Here is a 14071-nt window from a genome sequence, read left to right on the forward strand (position 1 = left end):
TTGTGGGTAACCTGACCTTTCTCTCTGGCTGCCCTTAAGATTTCTTCCTTCCTTTCAACTTTGGTGAATCTGGCAATTATGTGTCTTGGAGTTGCTGTTCTCGAGGAGTATCTTTGTGGCATTCTCTGTATTTCCTGGATTTGAATGTTGGCCTGCCCTACTAGGTTGGGGAAGTTCTCCTGGATGATATCCTGAAGAGTGTTTTCCAACTTGGTTCCATTTTCTCCCTCACTTTCAGGCACCCCAATCAGACGTAGATTTGGTCTTTTTACATAACCCCATACTTCTTGCAGGCTTTGTTCATTTCTTTTTCTTCTTTTTTCTTTAGATTTCTCTTCTTGCTTCATTTCATTCATTTGATCCTCAATCGCTGATACTCTTTCTTCCAGTTGATCGAGTCGGTTACTGAAGCTTGTGCATTTGTCACGTATTTCTCGTGTCATGGTTTTCATCTCTGTCCATTCGTTTATGGCCTTCTCTGCATTAATTATTCTGGTTATCAATTCTTCCACTCTTTTTTCAAGATTTCTAGTTTCTTTGCACTGGGTACATAATTCCTCCTTTAGCTCTGAGAAGTCTGATGGACTGAAGCCTTCTTCTCTCATCTCGTCAAAGTCATTCTCCATCCAGCTTTGATCCGTTGCTGGCGATGAACTGCGTTCCTTTGGAGGGGGAGATGCACTCTTTATTTTTTGAATTTCCAGCTTTTCTGCCCTGCTTTTTCTCCATCTTTGTGGTTTTATCTGCCTCTGGTCTTTGATGATGGTGATGTACTGATGGGGTTTTGGTGTGGGTGTCCTTCCTGTTTGTTAGTTTTCCTTCTAACAGTCAGGACCCTCAGCTGTAGGTCTGTTGGAGATTGCCTGAGGTCCACTCCAGACCCTGTTTGCCTGGGTGTCAGCAGCAGAGGCTGCAGAAGATAGAATGCTGCTGAACAGCGAGTGTACCTGTCTGATTCTTGCTTTGGAAGCTTCCTCTCAGGGGTGTACTCCACCGTGTGAGGTGTGGGGTGTTGGTGGGCCCCTAGTGGAGGATGTCTCCCAGTTATACTCAGGGGTCAGGGACCCACTTGAGCAGGCAGTCGGTCCGTTCTCAGATCTCAACCTCCATGTTGGGAGATCCACTGCTCTCTTCAAAGCTGTCAGACAGAGTCGCTTGCATTGTGCAGAGGTTTCTGCTGCTTTTTGTTGTTGTTGTTGTTGTTGTTGTTGTTGTTTAGCTGTGCCCTGTCCCCAGAGGTGGAGTCTACAGAGACTGGCAGGCCTCCTTGAACTGCTGTGAGCTCCACCCAGTTCGATCTTCCCAGGGTTTGTTTACCTACTTAAGCCTCAGCAATGGCGGGCGCCCCTCCCCCAGCCTTGCTGCTGCTTTGCGATTAGATTGCAGACTGCTGTGCTAGCAATGAGGAAGGCTCCGTGGGCGTGGGACCCTCCCAGCCAGGTGTGGGATATAATCTCCTGGTGTGCCCCTTTGCTTAAAGCGCAGTATTGGGGTGGGAGTTACCCGATTTTCCAGGTGTTGTGTGTCTCAGTTCCCCTGGCTAGGAAAAGGGATTCCCTTCCCCCTTCTGCTTCCCAGCTGAGGCGATGACTCGCCCTGCTTCAGCTCTGGCTGGTCGGGCTGCAACAGCTGACCAGCCCCGATTGTCCGGCACTCCCCAGTGAGATGAACCCAGTACCTCAGTTGATAATGCAGAAATCACCTGTCTTCTGTGTCGCTCGCGCTGGGAGCTGGAGACTGGAGCTGTTCCTATTCGGCCATCTTGCTCCGCCCCTGGGCTTTGCCTTTCTCTGATGACTCCCTGATTAGCTTGATAACTAACCTCTTGAATTCTTTTTCAGGTAAATCAGGTACATTTTTGGTTTGGATCCATTGCTGATGAGCTAGTGTGATTTTGGGGGGATATTAAAGAGTCATATTAGCAGAGATGTTTTGCCATATTACCAGAGTTGTTTTTCTGGTTCCTCCTTATTTGGGTAGGCTTTGTCAGAGGGAAAGTCTAGAACTGAAGGCTGTTGTTCAGATTCTTTTGTCCCATGAGGTATTCCCTTAATGTAGTACTCTTCCCCTTTTCCTGTGGATGTGGCTTCCTGTGAGCTGAGCTGCGGTGATTGTTATCTCTCTTCCAGGTCTAGCCATGCAGCAAGTCTACCCAGCTCCAGGCTGGTACTTGGGGTTGTCTTCACAGAGTCCTGCAATGTGAACTGTCAATAGATCTCTCAGCCATGGATGCCAACACATTATTTGGATGTCTCCTGGGTCCTGCAGGAGCAGTCTATTTTCTTCAGAGGTTCTATGGGTCCTCTCTGGATTTCTGGTTTGTTCTTACAGTCATTCTGGAGCTAAAATTCACTGTGAGAGCCTCTGCATGCTGCTCTGAGTCGGAACTGCAATCTAGTCCTACCGTCTCATCTGCCATCTATTTTCACTGCAATTATTTGAGATGAAATTTTATGTAAGTCATAGGAGGTTGCAAACTGGGTAATGACTGTTGAATGTTTAATACTCATAGTATTTATGGAAGATAATAATGCTTCTTCTAGGCTTATAAATTTATAATAGCATAATGTAAGTTATCCATTAAATGTTGCTAGTCTATACAGCATGTATCTGGAATGTGCTTCCCTTCAGTATTCTATGATATTATAGATATCATAGAATCAATGAAGTATGATTCTATCATACTGGGGGAGAGAGAAGGTGCAGAGAGGGGAATCAATGAAGATACTTGACTGCATTAAAAACAAATGTTTTTCCCTCCAATTCTTTTCATTTTGTAATGCTCCATCTCATTTTATGTTTCACTATTGTCTGAAGAGAGGGCAAAAATCATCAACTGAGGAAACAATTGAAAAAAATTCTTACGGGGAATTTTTTTATTTCAAAAATTGATTTCCTTACTAACCAACTGTAGGTAATTTAGCAACCTGGGCTTAAACTTCAGGAGACCTAAAGCCATTAATCTTTTCCCCTTAAACACAGTACAAAAAGAGTCTCAATACTAGATGACCCAGAGGAAAGGGATTGTATTACCCAAACCTGCAAGTATTATCATACTTTTCAGTCATTGAGACAGTTCTTTTTTTTTTTTGTATTTTTTAAGTTAAGCCATCATATTAGAAAAAAAATTTAAAACAGAATAAAAGAAGTAGTATTGCCTAGAAGATCTCGCAGAACTGACCCTTCTTCCATTCCCCACTTCTCTCCAGAGGCAACACCTGTGAGCAGTTTGTTTTCTAGAAATTGACCTGCAGGTACAATCTCATATGTGTGACTATGTTCCTACACACATACTTATATACAATGTTAGCCTAAAGACCAACTGACTCCACAGAAATTCAAATGTCTTTCATTTGATACAGTCTGACATTTTTCTATTCCAAATATCTATTACAGGTTATTAGGAAAAGAGACCAAGTTGATAATCATTGTCATATTTTGAAAAAGGGCTAAGGAGTGACTTGGCAAAATGACTTATAATGTCATAAAAATAATTAAACAATAATAGCTGAAAGGTCATAGAACAAGAGTTTTATGTTTTAATTCTGCTCCTCTTTTGTTGCCACAGCATGAGAGAATCTTTGGACTTTGAGCCTTGGCAGAGTTGGACTGCTACAGAAACCACCACAGTCTGGCATGAATTAAGTCCCACTGCAGAGGTGAACTGGAGCCAAGATTTCAACCTCCAAATGATTACTGCTGGGGGAAAAAGGCTCTGGGCCATGCTGACAATGAATATCAGCTGCTCTGGGTAACTGGGACTGTTTCTACTCCTCTCCCCACAGCCAAAAAAGCCAAATTGTGGTTCTTATAGTACTGACTGGATTATTTGTGTTACATTGCTTCCCCACTGTCTTCACATCATAGAACATGTAGAAAAAAATTACTGCATTTGTAGGGCACCCACAGTAAACCCAGGAGGCAACTTATAGGCAGAATTCACCTAGCTCTAGTTGAATCATGTCCCAGTTCCTCTCAAGGGCTGAAGATATGTCTTAGTACATAGAATTTATTCCAGGTAATGGAATTTGTAATTTGTAAATATTTGCTACTTATCACACGGTCTGTAGACCAACTTTATTGTAGCAGCACATCATCTGGGGCATTTTAGAAAAGCTGACACTCAGGCCCCACGTGAGACCTATCTGTGCTGCCCAGGCTGGAGTGCAGTGGCTGTTTATAGGCATGATCATAGTGTAATAAAGCCTTGAACTCCTGGGCTCAAGCGCTTCTCCTGCCTCTGCCTCCTGAGTAGCTGAGACTACAGGTGCAAGCCACTGTGCCCAGCTAGCATCTATATTTTAACAAGTCCCCAAATGAGTCGTATGTACATTAAAATTTAAGAAGTGTTGGTCTACAGGGTAATGTCTACCTCCGTGGCATGCTTTAAAAGACCCTTGGAGATCTATGCCCTGCCTACTCTTCCAGCCTCATCTTTGGTAACTGCCTCTCTCCAACCCAATGATAGTAAAGTATCTAACACCTGAAGGCACTGTACTCTCTACCCTACTGCCTTTGCACAGGTGGTTCTTAGCCTAGAATTAATTCTCTTTACCTGCCCTTTTGAACTCTTACTTATCATTCAACTCTCAATTTAAAAGTCAAGCTTCACCTGCCCCAGGAGATCTAGGCAGAAGGAGCGGGCAGCCCATTATAAAGCCTGCCTTCCTCTTGCTTCCTAGTTCTGACTGTGTGCCTTTATTACAGTACTTACCACATTGTACCGTAATTCTATTTGTTCTCTATTTTCCCAAGCAGTCTGTGAGCTCTTGGTGTATCTTTGATTTACTCATTTTTTAATTTCTAGGAGGTAAACACAGTACATGGTAGATACGCAATTCATGCTTCTTGGAGAAATCAGATAATCTTGTTGGCCATTTCTGCTGGAAAATTACTTCCTCTTAAAAACAATAATGTATAAAATATTTATAAGTCATTTCAAAATAATTCTGTTTGTACTCCTCTGATTTGTGGCCAGTTTCACAAAATGCAGAAGAGCATATAAATCCATTTCTTATCACTCAGTCCAGATATAAAATCAAGGTCCATCTTTTCAAGATTTAATGTAATTTAATGGTCATTTATATAATAAAGTGATAGCAATGAGACACTAAACCATGTCAAAATAAGTTATGGAAGAAAACATCTTCTGATATGAACACTGTCTAATAAATCGTTGTTCAGTGCTTTTTACCCACCAAAAATGTAGATATTGGGCAGTTGTAGATATTGGTCAGTTACTGTCTTTTTTTTTTTTTTTTTTTTTTTTTTTTGATACTAAGAAGCTCTTCCTAATTCCTAGCTAGTCTATGTCCACTTTAAAGATCATGTTCTTGGCCAGGCATGGTGGCTCATGCCTGTAACCCAACACTTTGGGAGGCTGCAGCAGGCAGATCACCTGAGGTCAGGAGTTCAAGACTAGGCTGACCAACATGGAGAAACCCCGTCTCTACTAAAAATACAAAAAAATTAACTGGGCGTGGTGGCACATGCCTGTAATCCCAGCTACTCAGGAGGCTGAGGCAGGAGAATCACCTGATCCCAGGATGCAGAGGTTACGGTGAGCCGAGATCGCGCCATTGCACTCCAGCCTGGGCAACGAGAGCGAAACTCCATCTGAAGAAAAAAAAAATCATGTTCTTGCATTGTATCCTTTTTATTTTTTTGGACACAGGTACAGGGTCTTGCTCTGTTGCCCCAAGTTGGAGTGCAATGGCATGATCATAGCTCACTGTAACCTCAAACTCCTGGGCTCAAGTACCCCTCCTGGCTTAGCTTTCTCAGTCGTGGAGTATCCTTTTTCTTCCCCAAGCATTGTAAACTTACCCCCCAGACTCCACTTTTTAAATCCTTGTCTGGACACTAGGGCCTTTTCATTGTGTTAGGGAGACTCAGAAAAGGAAAATGTTATAAAAGACCAGTTTTCCCTGATGGCTAAACAATTAGTGGTGTAATTTACCAAAGAATTGCAGCCTGTGAGACGCAAGGTGCTGAATAAAGCCAAGCAAATAGTTTCTTTACTCTTCTTAGCTTAGGAAAGTAGATATGAAGGGAAGGATGTTAACTGTCTCAGAATATGTTGTGGGCATTTGCCTTTGACAGATGGACCTCCTAGGATGAAGGAAGGGGAAGTGGTGCTGACAGCAAGCAGGAGAAGAGGACCCAACAGCTGGCTGCTCTTCATCCCTCACAGAATGGCACGGAAAGAGAGCAAATAATTTCAAAATATCTGGAAAAACATTTAGACAGCACAGACAATTTATTTGGAACCTCCATATCAGGAAATTGCTTCTCTAATGCAGTGACTTACTACTGAAAAGAAAGAAAAAATCTCTTATGTTTGCAAAATTCACTTTGCACAGTGCCTCAAACTTAGACCTAGTGGTCTAATGAGAATGTGGCTCATTAAATTTCTCACAGGGAGGGAAGGGACCCAGGAAGTGTCCCCCAGATCTGGTTCACAGCCTAAGGGAAAAACGCCTATGCCTTACTATCAAAGGGTATAAGAAAATAGCATTAATCTCCATTGTCCTGATTAATCACTCCTAAAGGTATAAACAGGAAATTCAGGCCCGTTACCACCCTCCTAGGAGTGCCAGCATATTTTACAGTCCACAAAATCCTGCGCAAATCTCCCTTCCCTGTTCACACCTCAGAGACACAAGAGTAAGCCAAGTTTTTTGAACCATGATTTTGCTATTCATATATATCGAAGCGCTTTCATGTTCTCACAAAACTTGAGGCCCTGAAAGTAAGATTTATGCCCTGCCAGGAAAACTGGGTTTAATGTAGTCCCACTACTGCTATTGAGTAAACTCTTCAGAAGAGCCATCAAGTCTTAAGAAATCAGACATAGCAGAGCCCCTACAGAACTAAAACACATTTCCCCCTAACCAGGATTCACCTGCACTTCAGGCTGAGACTTTTTTCCTAGGGCTCAATACCCACCTCCTGCCTGGTGAGGTATCTTTCCTCCCAAGCGCCCTCAACACCTTTTACACATCTGCCATGATATGTAACTTCTTGTACTGAAATTGTCTAATGATATATTTGTCTCTCCCCAATTACACCACACTGTCCTTGAGCAGGAAACAGAATCTTTTTCGGTTTTATTAGGTTGGTGCAAAAGTAATTGCGGTTGTGCACTGCAATTACCTTTGCGCCAACGTAATAGTTTCCCAGTGCTTACAATACATAGTAGGTGCTAGTTAATATTTGTTGAATTGAATGGAATTGAATTCATCTGAGCCAGTTTCCTGCCCAGCCTGGAATGGCACTGGGACAGGTGTCATACAAGGCTCCACACCCAGCTATGGTGCCATTCTGGTGACCTTTAGTAAGCCATTCCCTATGGCAGATATCATTACTGTACAACCCAGGAATCATAAAAGCTGCCACCTGGATCAGTAGAAACAATAAAAACATATATCCCTTTCTATAAAGTACCCTAAGCTCTTCAGAGGAGAGAAGGATGTGTTTGGTTCAAGGTTTTTACGAAGAAGATGGTATATTAGCCAGCCCAGTAGAATCTCACAAATAGGACAGGACTTTACTACATGGCATATACTTTTTTAAAAAAATAAACTTTTTCATTTAGAAAAGTTTTAGATTTCCAGAAAAATTGCAAATATAGTACAGCGAGTTCCCAACTGTTCTGCACCAGTTTCCCTTTCATTGACATCTTACATTAGCATGGTTCATTTGCCACAATTAATGAGCCAATACTGATGCATTATGATTAACTATATTCAGATTTCCTTAGGTTTTACCTGGTGTCCTTTTTCTGTTCCAGGATCCCATCCAGGATACTATGTTACAAATACTTCTCATGTCTCTTCTTGGTGGTGACACTTTCACGGGTTTTCCTTGTTCTTGATGACTGTGACAGTTTTAAGGAGTGCTGGTCAGGTATTTTGTAGGATGCCCCTCAATTGGGATTTGTTTGAAGCTTTTCTTATATTAGACTACATTATGGGTTTAAGGGAGGAAGATTACGGAAGTAAAAGTCCTGGAGAACTGGCCTTGGAGTCACGAGCCAGAGGCTCTCCTGGGCGTTTGATAGTGAGCTGAGATGAAGGAAGGACCAACCAAAAGCAACAAGCCTCTGGCATAGAAGACAGAACAACCTGGGTAGCTGATGCAGTGGAAGACATCACCTAAGGGATTTTATTATCTTTTGTGAGTAATGAAAGACTGGCATGTGGAATAACAAGATTGAAATATGACCACAATCAAAGGCACCTGAGCAAAGAAACACACCCAGGCCCTTCTGAGTGGTTGAGCCTTGAAAAGTAAAGGCAGATAGTGGACAGTTTTTAAATATGAGACAAGAGTAGTGGGTGGTGGCTAGGACCATGGAGTCACCTGGCTCTGCCACCTTCCCTCCTAATGACTTTGAGTAGGTCACTCCACCAATGACTTTGAGTAGGTCACTCCACCATTTGTGCCTCAGGGTGATTATCTCTAAAAGGCAAATACAACAGTACCTTGCAAAGTTTTGTGAGGATTAAGTAGGATGATATCAGTAAGCACTTAAAATGGTGCCTTGCCTATAATGAGTGCTTAAAAAATATTAGCTGTTATTATTAAATTAAGATGTGAGCAGAGCTCACTGGAGAGTCATCCTAAAGTTAAGACCCAAAGGCTCAGAGGCTTTTAAATAAATTAGCTGGGGGAAAAATAGATTTCTCGAAAAAATTCAGGAAATTTCCCTTTAAAAATCAAAAAGACTTAGTTACAACCCCCACACACCTGCTGGCAGGTGGAGCCAATCACAGCAGGAGAGGGCAGATGCCTGGAGTTTCTCAGGAGCATGGCTCAGACCTCCTCATGTCTTATCCCACACGATTTAAATTTAGAATCCTATTCAGAGGACAATTAACCAAAACTAAGTATATTGTACTGTCTAGGGTCATGAACTAGAACAAAGCCAACTTGGCCTTTATTGGAACAGTGAACTTGGGACTCCAGCTCTTGAACCAGCCAGCAAATGACCTGTTAACTCAAGCAAGTTTCGACTTGCACCCTCATCTCAGAGCTCTGGTAAGGATTAGAACAACTCAAGTATCCTTACAGAATGACTTGTAATCTGCAAAGTGCTTTTAATTGAGAAGTATGATTTGTTATGCGTTTCGTTATGCTCTTTACCCAGGTCTTTCATCTCTGAAGAAGATGATGGGAAACGTGATTTCTCCTCTTCATACTCCTTTTCTCATTTATTCTGCGGGTGTTATATTATAGGTGGTACAAGTGAATAATAACAATAGAGGATTCATTGAGCCTTTAGTCTGTGTTGGCTACAATTCTAAGCTCTTTACATATATTAACTCATTTAATCCTTGTAACAGGTCTCTGAGTCAATACTGTTATCGGGTCCATTTTTACAGATGAGTAAACTGAGGTATAGAGAAATGAGTTGCTAAAAGTCTCATAGCTATAACATGGCTATATTAGTTGTGACTAGGCTTGGTTGTATGAAAACTCAAATAACATGGTTTAATCAATTAATCAAGTTATAGTTTAATTGTCTCTGGAGTAAATGAAGATAGAAGGTAGGTGGTCAACAGTTGGAATGGAAGCTCCACCATCCTTAGATTCAGGCTCCTCCCTCTTTCCTCTCCAGCCATTTTAGTGAATGACTTCTATCCTCAGGTTCTCCTCAGTAGTCCAAGATGGTGGTTGGATGTCAGGTATCAGAATGGTATTTCAGTTAGAAGGAAAGGAAAGAGAGGGCAATATGGCTCTCCCAGAAGCTGGACATAAAAACTTCCATTGATACCTCATTGGTCAACCCTTTCTGCAAAGAAAGCTGCAAAACGGCTTTTCTTTTTTTTTTTTAAGTTGGGCACATTTCTCAAAGTTCTGTTACAAAGAAGGAGGAAACGTAAATATTGAACCCATGTACCATAAAATACAGTTTCTTGGACTATAACTGTGGTGTTGGTTGGCAGGTGAAGACATAACTGTGTCACTTAATTTATTTCCCACTAGGAATAGTCATTTAGAAAATATAAATAAGGTGGTGCACATAATTTTAAAAATTAGAACCTTAGTAAAGCTTCCAGGTTTCCCTTAAGCACAATAGATTTATAATTAAGAAAATTCTTTAACTTCATAGTATTTAAATGGTTATTTGAGACTCTTTAAGAGTAAAGGAAAGGCAAAGTGGTGTTTGAGTAAAATTATTTTTCTCCTTATTTTTATTCTGAAATTTTAATTTGAAGCTTTTCTCCCCACAAGGCATTATTCTCAGGTTTCTCTTTCAAAATATTCAGTACTAAAGCTTTCATTTGTCTTCTAAATAAAACAAGGGAAAACAACATTTGAATTAGATGGTTAGATAGTTTTTAGTTGGATTATAGTATACCAGATTGTGGCTAACACTTTTGACCTCAGTTTCTCCCATTGTAAAGTAAGTATATTTATTCATTTGTTCATTTATTCGTTGAGTAAATACTTTTTGGACTCAATATGTGTTAGATATTAATACTTTATATTTGATAGTCATTTTTGTTTCATTGTTAACCAAAAAATGGGATAATATGTAACAAATTATTTACAGCTTGTTACTCTTACTCAATGAGTAGTTTTACAGTTAAATAAAAAGTGTTTCTTTTCATAAGAGTAAACCAAATTTGTCTTAAGAGAATACTGAAAAAGAAAGGTAAAATTCCATTTGGAATCACATGAAATTCAAATAGTTCAAATAAGTACGTATCACACTGAGAATATTTTATATTATAAATCTTTAAAGATAAGCATATTGGAAGGAAAACGTCAACAGTTTTCCTTTTCAAGAGTAAACAAATGCCTTGTGAAACACAAAGTTCTCCCCTAGCAAGCTGGTGAAATGCTAAAATAGATATATTTGCAGAAAATATGCTTATCACTTATATTAATGTATCCATATTGTTTCTCTAAGGGAATGTTTATAAATATTGCTACTGCATTCCAGAAATGTGTTGAGAAGAAAATCATAGTAGAAGATTCTTCTGCAACGGAAAATATAATAAAAATATTTTCCCTGATAGCATTCAAAACCATGCATGTCACAGTAAATGAAGAGGTATAAATTCAGAAAAAGAGCCTCAGGCTGTGGCTGGGCTGTTGTGGGTTATATTTGGTCTGTTATTAATTCTGATTACCTTCTGACCCTAGACAAGCCTTTCTAACTATTGAGCTCTTCATCTTTGTTTGCCAGAGTGCACAGCCAACAGAGCTGTGGGAGGAACTTCAGAACACCTAGGAGCTGCAGAGCACCAGTCAGAGATGTGCTTAAATGTTGTGGGCATTGGGGAAAGGAGCCACAAAAGTGGTTTGAGTCCTTAAAATAGAGTATATTCACTTCAAATCACAAAAGACACAGAAGCCTCCATTTCAAATATGGATTCAGAAAAGAAGTTAATGAAGAAAAGCAGAGTCCATGAGAAGGGAAGCATCAAGAACACCAAGACTTGGAAAAAGATAGCTCTCTAGGAGAAGAATATGGTAGTTATTTTTTTTTAGGCAGAAAATCAGTTAACAAATACAATTCTCAACATACTTTCCCCTTTGTGGCCTTGATTTTACTCAGAAAAAGGTGATTTAAAAACAAATGACCAGGCGCAGTGCCTCACACCTGTAATCCCAGCACTTTGGGAAGCTGAGGTGGGGGGATCACGAGGTCAGGAGTTTGAGACCAACCTGACCAACATGGTGAAACCCTGTCTCTACTAAAAATACAAAAATTAGCCGGGAGTGGTGGCAGCCATCTGTAATCCCAGCTACTCAGGAGGCTGAGGCAGGAGAACTGCTTGAACCCGGGAGGCAGAGGTTGCAGTGAGCCAAGATCATGCCACTGCACTCCAGCCTGGGTGACACAGTGAGACTCCATCTCAAATAAATAAATAAATGAATAAATAAACAAACAAACAAATCACAGCTCCCCTCCTTGCATTGGCTGATCAGTGTGTAATTTAGGGACAGATGAAAAGATGCCGGCCTCTCTGCCAAGAACTTGTCCTTCCTGCTCCTCAAAGTCAATGTTATTTGTGTGTGTGTGTGTGTGTGTGTGTGTATAGATGTGTGTATATGTGTGATGTGTATAGACTCCTTTCTTAGCACCTTTTTTCTACTTTGTGAATCTCTTCCCAGATATTTTCCTCTTTTTGGTAGAGCTAGAACAACAGTGCTCAAGCTCTACCAAATACTCAGTTTAATCAATAAGTCAGTAGCATATATTGGTGTTATTAACATTTTAAATTTCAATTTAATGGAGATAAGAGCTGTGCCTTTTATTGAGGAACCCTGGCACAGCAAGACGATTTTTAAAATATGTGTTAGTGGCAAAATAGAAAAATGGACCTGATTTATCATTTTGCTAGAGCCAATGAACTCCATGTTTGATCATCAGACAGTAGCCAACCGTATACTAATTACTACCTCCTAATATACCCTATCTCCTCACTCAGTGCCCCTAAAAGTAATACTCGAACTGAATCTGAGATGCTATAAAGTATCCCTCTTCCTCTCTCTAGCTTGCCTCCCTCTATACCCACAAAATAAGCAATCTTCTAAAATAAATAAAGAACAACAAGATGATAGCTCTTAGGGTCAGCCTAATAAGAAACTTCATTTATTTCTGGTTTAGAACATTTCAAAGCAGCAACCAGGAACCTTCAGGATGGTAAAAAACGTTGATGCTTAGCTATGAGGCATTAGGCAGGAGGAGTAATACAAAGTGGATCTTTGCCCCAGGATGATTACTGAGGTATGACTAGAAGGTTCTTCATCCTCTCAAAGAGCAAACTTTTATGGCAGTAACACAACCAGGCATGATGAGAGAAGCAGATCAAAGAAACTAAAAACAGAGAAAGTGATTAAATTATTTATGATGATGATACAGCTGTATTGATCAGAGGTAGATTTCTCTTTCATCCCTACCTTCCTTGTACCTATAGAAGCTGTCATCACCCTAACAATTTTTCACCTAATGTGAAAGTGTGGGGGTTGATGGAGAGAGAAGTGGGGAGAGGGAGTGGGTGAATAGCTAGTCAGGACCTTAGTTAAGAGAACACTGGTTATCCAATATAGTTCTACCATATCTAATGACAAACAAGCTGATGATCTCCACATATCTCATTTCCTAGGAGAGAAATGGTGTATCATTTCGCTGTGTACCCTGCAGGGAAATAAAGGTTCTGCCCTACCTACCAAGATCATATTGCCTTAGCATCAAAAAGCCCAATACGAAATAAAAGCTTTCAAAACACAGCATGGTATTAAAAGGACATTTATATTTTAAAAGTCTTGTTTGTTTACTGTTGAATCTCCATTGCCTGACACTGCCAGGCACACAGTAGGTGGTCACTTATATTTAATGGACTATTTAATGAATGAATACTACTGGCATATTGGGATTCCATAGATCTAGTTGAGATTCAGGCACAGAGGACCATGAAGCCATGTACTCAACAGCCTGACTTAGGAGGCCACTGGCTCCTGTGATAGCCTGGGCTGGCCATCCTAGGCTTCTTCCTGGGCAAAGTCTTGCTTGCTAGAGAAATATCATCCCCTGCGAATGAGGATGGACTTAGGATATGTGCACACTGTTCTAATTCTACCATTTGAGCAACTCTAAGACAAAGAGTGATCCATTGTTGTGACACAAACAATCCCAAAAGAATTTTGTTGCTCTCTTTGGGCCAAAGATTGTGTGTAATAAATTTCTTTTTTTTTTTTTTTTTTTTTTTTTTTGAGACGGAGTCTCGCTCTGTCGCCCAGGCTGGAGTGCAGTAGCCTAATCTCAGCTCACTGCAAGCTCCGCCTCCCGGATTCACGCCATTCTCCTGCCTCAGCCTCCCGAGTAGCTGGGACGACAGGCACCCGCCACCTCGCCCAGCTAGTTTTTTGTATTTTTTTAGTAGTGACGGGGTTTCACCGTGTTAGCCAGAATGGTCTCGATCTCCTGACCTCGTGATCCGCCCGTCTCGGCCTCCCAAAGTGCTGGGATTACAGGCTTGAGCCACCGCGCCCGGCCTGTGTGTAATAAATTTCTGGAGAAAACACACTGTTAAGGCTGGGCATGGAGGCT

Source organism: Macaca nemestrina, chromosome 6 (assembly GCF_043159975.1).
Source record: "Macaca nemestrina isolate mMacNem1 chromosome 6, mMacNem.hap1, whole genome shotgun sequence".
Lineage (NCBI taxonomy): Eukaryota > Metazoa > Chordata > Mammalia > Primates > Cercopithecidae > Macaca > Macaca nemestrina.